This window comes from Pseudorca crassidens, chromosome 15, assembly GCF_039906515.1.
Source record: "Pseudorca crassidens isolate mPseCra1 chromosome 15, mPseCra1.hap1, whole genome shotgun sequence".
NCBI classification, from domain to species: Eukaryota; Metazoa; Chordata; class Mammalia; order Artiodactyla; family Delphinidae; genus Pseudorca; species Pseudorca crassidens.
The window spans coordinates 84,664,529-84,672,070 of NC_090310.1; positions in this window are offsets into that span (position 1 = coordinate 84,664,529).

Consider the following 7,542-nt stretch of genomic DNA (forward strand, 5'->3'; position numbering starts at 1 on the left):
CTAGCAATTGCTTCTGCTGACATTTCCCTCATTACCCCAGTGGAGGGGAGGGGGCAGTCAGAGCAGCGGGAAGGGGCTTAACCCTTGGGGTGCTGCGTCTCAGGGGCTCGGCGCTGGTACAGGCTGGTGATCACTGTTCGGAGGGGTCGAGCTGCTGCAGGAGTGCGGTGACTCGTGTGTCAGTCAGCCCTCTCTCCTCCTGGGAACACATTCTGTCCCGCAGTTGCCCCATGTCGTGTTCCCGGCCTTCCCTTATTTCTCCCTTGCCTCGGGCCTCGCACCTCCACAGCACAACAAATGCAGTCCACGGGGGAAAGAATGTGGGAGCTGAGGCCCGGCCCCTTGGGGCTGCTTGCCTTTCGTGGGTCCCCAGAGCCGTGTACAGTAGCTCACTAAGCTATAAATGTAGGCCTTGCTCCAGCTAGCCAGGGGTCACACCAGGAAGAGGGGCCCTGGCTGGGGGCAGCCTAAGGGCTTAGCGTGCCCTGGGCTGTGTGGCCTTGGTTGAGACACCCAACCTCTCTGAGCCTCAGCTTCCTCAGCTGTAAAGTGGGTATAATAACAGGAACTATTTCAGATAGTTGTTGGGATGATGATTTAAGTTATTAAAATACATCTAAAGTACTCAGAATGCTCATAGCACCTTGTAAGAACTTAACCCAATCTTTGCTATGATTCTGTACTTTCACTTTTCGGGAAAACATACACACACACACACTCACACCCTGATGTACATCACTTTTATGATTTTTACTCTCCTGTCCCTGGCCTCACCCAAGAACCCCCATCATTTAATGGATTCAAAGTCACATGAGCCATTCATGCATCTACTCTTCCTTCCTTCCCTCCATCCCTCCCTCCCGCTTTTCTTTCATCATCTCGGTTGTTTGTTGAGCACTTACTTTCTTCTTGGTACACAGGGGCGCAGTGAGGAGCAAAGACAGACGTGGTCCCTGTCCTCCTGGAGGCCACTTTATAGACAGTACTTAAAGGAAACAAACAAAAAGAAGTTCAGAAAATGAAAGTACTGTGAAGAAAATAAAAGAGCTTGGAGGCTCCATTGTGAGGGGTGGGGCTTGCTGGTTGGGACCCCCGAGGAGGGATATTAGATCTGAGCCCTGGATGATGAGAAGGAGCTGGCAAGTGAAGCTCTGGGGGCAGCGCTTTTCAGGTAGTGGGAGCAGCAGGTGCAAAGGCCCTGAGGCAGGAATGAGCTTGGTGGGTCTGGAGGGGATTGAATCGGACTGGATGAAGGGTGGGGAGGTGGGAGATGCAGGCAGGGGCTAAATCCCACAGGGCCTGGGGGCCCTGGTAAGGAGTTTGGATTTTATTCCAAGTGGTTAGAGCAGAGAAAGAGAATTCTTCTCCAGCCAGCCCCCTGCCCCTATATGAAGGCTCTCAGGCCAGTTGACCATCCTAATGGACTTACGGGAGGGATGGCAGTGCTCAGAAGCCCTTGGTGGCCTCACCTCTGTGACCTGTCCCTGATCTTAGCTATGCTGGGGCTTCTGGCCCCATGCGTCCCAGAGCATTTAGGCTTTTGGTGCTGTTGCCACTGAGCTCTGTGTGAAGCTCTAACGGAAGGCTGGTGGCTCTACTGATGCCATTGGCTTATGCTCCACCTGTACAGAAAGTTTGTACTTTATTAATATTAAGTGTGCATACGCCCCACATTTTCCAAGAGGAGAAGTTCTTTTCCCACCCGCCCCATGCCAGCTATAGAACTCCGCAGCTTAAAGAACTGGTGATTGATTCATTTGCTTCTCGGGAGGATTCGTTTTGTGTCTCCTCCGTGGGGATGTCAAGCCTGGGGGACACAGAAGAAGGAAGAGGTCGTCATTTCTGCCCTAGAGGAACTGGCAGTGGAGCGGTTTTATTGGCATAGGCCGAAAAGTTAAAAACTACAGAGCGAAGTTTGACTTGCTGGCAGAGCAGTGGATATTCTGTGGATCTCAGAATATTCCTTCTAGAAGCTCAGTAGGAAAGAGCGCTCCTGACCAGATACGTTGGGATTAGGCCAAGCTCGGAAGCGGCCTCTTCTGTAGGACCTGTCAGAGCCTTCATATTGTCAGTTATCTACTCACATCCCCAACGTTGGTTCCTGGGAGCTTTCTCTCCCAGGCTCCAGCACCTGTATCTCTGTTGAAGGCCGCCCTCAGGCTTCCAGAACCTACGTTCTCTGCCATCATGGTGACAGGAAGAGCCTGGGAATTCAGCCCCCCACCTCGGGGGATTCGTTAACCAGTGATTGGAGAATGTGGGTGTGAGGGTATTAATACCTCTGCTCCCTCACTCTGATGGAAACAACCGTGAGATGGACCCTGAGTGTTCCCGGAGCTGGGGCAGGAGTGGGTCTGTCTCCTCTGTGGGACCGCCCCCTTGCTCTCCCCGCTCCTCCCGGCTTACCTCCTTAGGGCCCTTCTGGGGCCTCGGGCCAACAGAGTAATGCCTCAGGCTGGGAATTAAACATGGCATTAGGTAAAGTTAGATGTCTACACTGCAGGACTTGTCAGAGCCTTGACTATGTGTGCATGGCGGTGCTCCAAGAGGGATGGGAGGAGGAAGCATGGCACTCACACTTATTTGCCAAGAGGCTGCTGTCATCCAGGAGCCCCGGAGGGAAGAGCACGCTTTGAATACCGTGTTGCAGAGAGCGGGATTGGACTCTCGGAAGAACCTCTGTGGCCCCAGGTCACACCGAGCTTAAGAAGAAAACTGGCCTCTGGAATTAGAACATGGGTCTTTGGACTCCAAATCCATACCTTCAACAGTGCCCCTCCCCAGGCCTGCCGGTCCACGCCCTCCCTGACCCAAGGCTGTGTCAGACGCCTCTAGGGCTCACAGCACCCACCGCCCTCCTCCACCCCGCCCCAGCACAGCAATTCTCGGACGATTCTGCACTTATCGTGCACTTGTAAACCAGGAGCGTGTCAGTGGTGGCCTTGGTCTCAAGTGTTTCCATCCCCGGCCTCCAGTCCAGGAAGGGCTTGCTGAGTGAGAAGAGTCAAGGGACCAAGCGTTTCCTCCAAAGGTGGGCTCTGGGGGTGGGTGAGGCCCTGTGCCCAAGGCCTCCTGCCCACCCCTCTGTCAGCCCAGCCTGGACCTCCCTGGCCCCTCCCCTGAGTGTGCGCGGACCGGGCGGGAGAGGCATGGAGGGTCTGGGGCTAGCATCCTTCCCCTCCCGCTTACGGCTTCATCATCCCAGTTATCCGTGGTCCTGACAAAAACATCGAAGGTACAGATAAACCCCAGTCGCCCTGATTCCCTGCTCAGCCAGTGATATGATGGCATTTGACAGGTGAGGGGCAAGGAGGGCTGAGGGTTCACCAGGCTCACAGGTGGGGGGCTGGGCTCTGACCCTGGAGCGTCTCACTCTGGAGCTGACTCCCCCGCTTACCCCTCAAGTTGATTTCAGAAAATTTCAGCCGTTCATGAAAGGAGAGGGAATGGTCTATTGAACCCATCACGTGTGACCCATCTGTGCCTGCCGTCCTTGCTTCTCCGCCCACGTTATCGGGAGCCCTTCCCCGATCGCACGTCACTTCTCTGTGAAGTTGTCCAGTGCGTATCAGAGCCTGTGCTCCTAAGACTCCACTATTCTGCTCTAGATAAAGAAAATCTCTCTATAAAATTGCCCCTCTAGAATGGAAGCTCCACAAGGGTGGGTGCTTTATTTTGTTCATGACTGTCTCCCCAGCACATAGCATAGTGCCTGACGCATAGCAGACACTCAATAAATATTTGTTGCATCTCTCTTCCTCATTCTTCCTTTCTGTCTATCTACCTCTCCATCCATCTCTCCATCTGTCTGTCTATCATCTCTCTATCACTTATATCTACCTATCATCTGTCTATACACAAGTTTTGAATGGAAATGAGATCCTTCTAAGCTTACTGTTTTGTGACTTTGTGTTTTCCCTTAACAATTTATTATAACCACTGCTCCGTGTCAATAAACAAGGGTGTCCTACACCACCGTTTTTACTGCCTGTACAGTATTGTGTTGTGAATGCATCATCATTTTGTTTAACTGATTTTCTTTGGGACATTTAGGTTGTTTCCAATTTTTCATTATTGTAAACCATGCTGCAGTGAATATCCCTGTTTAGGGGCCTTTGGGAACAGCCACAGTGATTTCTTTAGAACCAATTCTTGGCCGGGGAGGGGCTGACTCAAAGAGTGTGCACCTTAAAAAGGTGGTTTTAGTATTTAAAAAAAGCGTTTTTTTGTGGTATTTTTGGCTGTGCTGCGCAGCATGTGGGATTTTAGTTCCCCAACCAGGGATCGAACCTGCACCCCCTAGAGTGGAAGTACAGAGTCCTAACCACTGGACCTCCAGGGAAGTCCCTAACAGCATTTTTGATTGGATCTTAATGATGGATGGCGACCTTGATCAATAAAAGTGCCCCCCACCACTGGTTTCTTTTTACCTCAAATTTTGTTTGAGAAAATGGGTGTGAGAGTAGGAGTGGCCATGGGGATGGTGGTGAGGGTCAGGTCAGCTGACACGATTGCCCTGCAGCGCCGGCCCTGGCACGAGCTTGTCCCCTGCAGATGCCGCCCGCCGTGTGGGCGTCTCGTGGGTGTCCTGCTGCTCCTGTTGCCGCCTGAGAGAGTTCTCCTCTGGCTCACCTGGAAGCCTTCACCTTTCACTGTGAACCTTTCGGAGCGTGTTTGGCACGTGGCCCCTCTGTCCTGCTCTGCTTGCCTGTTCCCTGGTCTGTGGGCAGCACGTGACTCTTCTTGGCTCTGCTGGAGTCTGGAGCCCATAGAGCCTAGTGGTTCAGTCCATGAGCTTCTGGAATCCGGCATCCTGGGTTGGAGTCCTGACTTTATCACTTGTTAGCTGTGGGAGCTGGGACAAGTTACTTAACCTCTCTGAACTTCAGGTATGACCCCTACGTGCCCCAGGATTACCAGGAGGGTCCCTGACATGAAGAAAGGCTGTGCCTGCGTCACCAGCCTCGACACCTCTTGCTCTCCAAGGTGCTGCTCTGAGGTCTTCCTCGCCTCTGTGGGCTTGAGGGCAGGGGCCCTCTGGAGGGGGAGCTGGGGGGGGAGGGGGAGCTGGGGTGAACACCCCCATTTCACAGGAGAAGGCCTTTGCTCAGGGGTCCAACAGTCGCTTAGCGCAGAGCAATTCATTCACTTGGCCAGCATATATTACGCTTCTAGAGTAGCCCAGGAGGGGTGCTCGTATCATTTCATCCTCCCAAGAGCTATTATGGGCAGGTGCTATTGTGAACCCCATTTACAGATGAGAAACTGAGTCCAATGCCGGAGGAACCAGAGGGCCGGATTCGGCACTATGTGGCATTCTGGGGGAGCCCAGAGGGTAAAGAGCAAATTCCTCTCTTGCTCTCTGAGGCATCCAGACATCGCCTGCAGCCCTCCAGACGCCCAGGCCCCAGCTCATACCCACAGCAATAGGACAGGCCACAAGACAAGTCCAGAGGCCTGAGGGGGAGACTCTGAGGTCAGCCCCTCAAAGATGTCCACGTCCTAAAACCCAGAACCCATGACCATGTTGCCTTACATGTCAAAGAGGTTCTCAGATGTGATTAAGGACCTTGAGATGGGAGATTATCCTGGCTTATGCGGGTGGACCCAGCATATCACAAGACCCTGCAAGAGGGAGGTCAGAGGGTCACGTGCTGGCTTTGAAGCTGGAGAAGGTAAAGAAAGAGATTCTCCTTCAGAGCCTCCGCAAGGAAAACAGCCCTGCTGACACCTTGAATTTAGGACTTCTGACTTCTAGAGCTGTAGGATAGATGATTTGTGTTGCTTGAAGTCACCACGTTTGTGTAGTTTGTTACAGCAGCCATAGGAAACTCATACAGGCTGTATCTGGACAGATGATGTCCAAGCCACGGCACCACTGGGTGGCTTTGCCACTGGGTTCCGGGGGTGCTTGGAGGAGCCAGGACGGGCGGAGATGCGGGCGGCGGCCAACGGGGCTGATCTGCCGCTCTGGGGTCACAGCCGAGCGGTCATCTGCACTGTTCTTGGCCACACCATCTGCTGGTGTCATGGCCCCCTCGGCAGTCTTCAGCTCCCTGTCATCTTCCAGGGACAGAGGCACAGTGGCTTTCTGGAAAGGAGGAGAGAAACCAACAGAGACAGGGTCTTGCCCAGAGCTGCTCAAAGCCACCCTTCGACACGAGGTGAGGGTGGAGGGGCTGGTGGGTGGGACTGTGCTCATCAGCGGTCAGCGTGCTGGGAAGGCGCGGACCGTGTTGGGATTCGCTGGCCCGAGGGTGGGAGGTGGGGGGGATACGCCGCTGTCACGGGCAGAGCCCACGTGGCCGGGTCTGCTCTGTCCTCCTGGCTGCACCTCTTTCCACTTTCCATCCATCGTGAGCGTTCAGCTTGCCCTCCGAACATCGCTCTCTCTCGGGCACGTCACTGATTTCCTTATGGGATAAACTTGTTCCTTTGCCCACTGGTTCGGCAGAGACTGGGCCTGGGAGTCAGGGGGTCCTGCCTTGGACTCTCGGCTCTGTCTTTCTCCAGCTCTGTGGCTTTGAGGGAGCCTCGCCCACAGCAGCCGTACCCTCTCCTCGTGGGTTATTGGGGAGATCGTCTCCCGGCTCATCTGGATGTGAGCTAGGACACAGCCGCCATGGTGTTCTCAGCGCCTGGCTCGTGAGAAACACCTTCTATGTGTTTGTTGAGTGAATGAGGCACGTGGGGATATTCGGCTGTCGGCACAGCGCCAGGCCCAGAGCAGGTCCTTGGCCGAAGCTTGGCTGTGACAGGCCGATGTCAACCTCCCGTCCCATCTTTGGTCCTGAAGCTCAGTCTCCCTCCTGCCCTCCCTCCAGCCCTCTCCTTCAAGCTGCTTCCTGGCTGCCTACATTTTGACACTTTTCGGCAGTAGAGACATTTTTTAATAGTCTGCCCCTTTATTTTCAAAAGAGCATCTTTGGAAGCTGGGCCTTTGATGTCTGGGGACACGACGTAGGTGCCTGTCTTTTCTCTTCGGTACCCCTGGGCATTGCTATCTCTCCTGCCATCTGGGCAGCTTGGCAAAAGCAGAGAAGCACTCAGGCTTGCCTTCAAGGAATGGAGGCTCCTGGCCACGGAAACCTGTGCTGATGAATGAATGATGGATGGATGGAGGAATGCATGCTTGCGTGATAAATGAACGGATGAATTGGAGAACGGAGGGTGAGCCCTGGTCTCCTCTGTGGCTCCAATGATCTTGTAGAAGGTATGCTGTACGGTCTGCCTCTTCTAAAGCACGCTCCCCGGGGGAGCAGCCCTGCCAAACACTCGTCGGTGTTATCCAAAAACTACGAAAAGGGGCGAGGACTTCCTGGGGCCAGAATAGTTTGGAAAATACTGGTGTTCAACAAACTTAAAAAGGTTTCTTTCTGGCAAGACTTCTCAGAGCCTTTACTACGCTCGTATGCTTTGCAAATATCCCCCAGGATGTAGGCTATGCCGTTTCCTCCAACATGTGGACCCTGGAGTCTGTGTTTCAAGGACGGGGTTCGCAACAGGCTGGCAGAAAAGCTTTTCGGGGAAGGCTGACGTGGG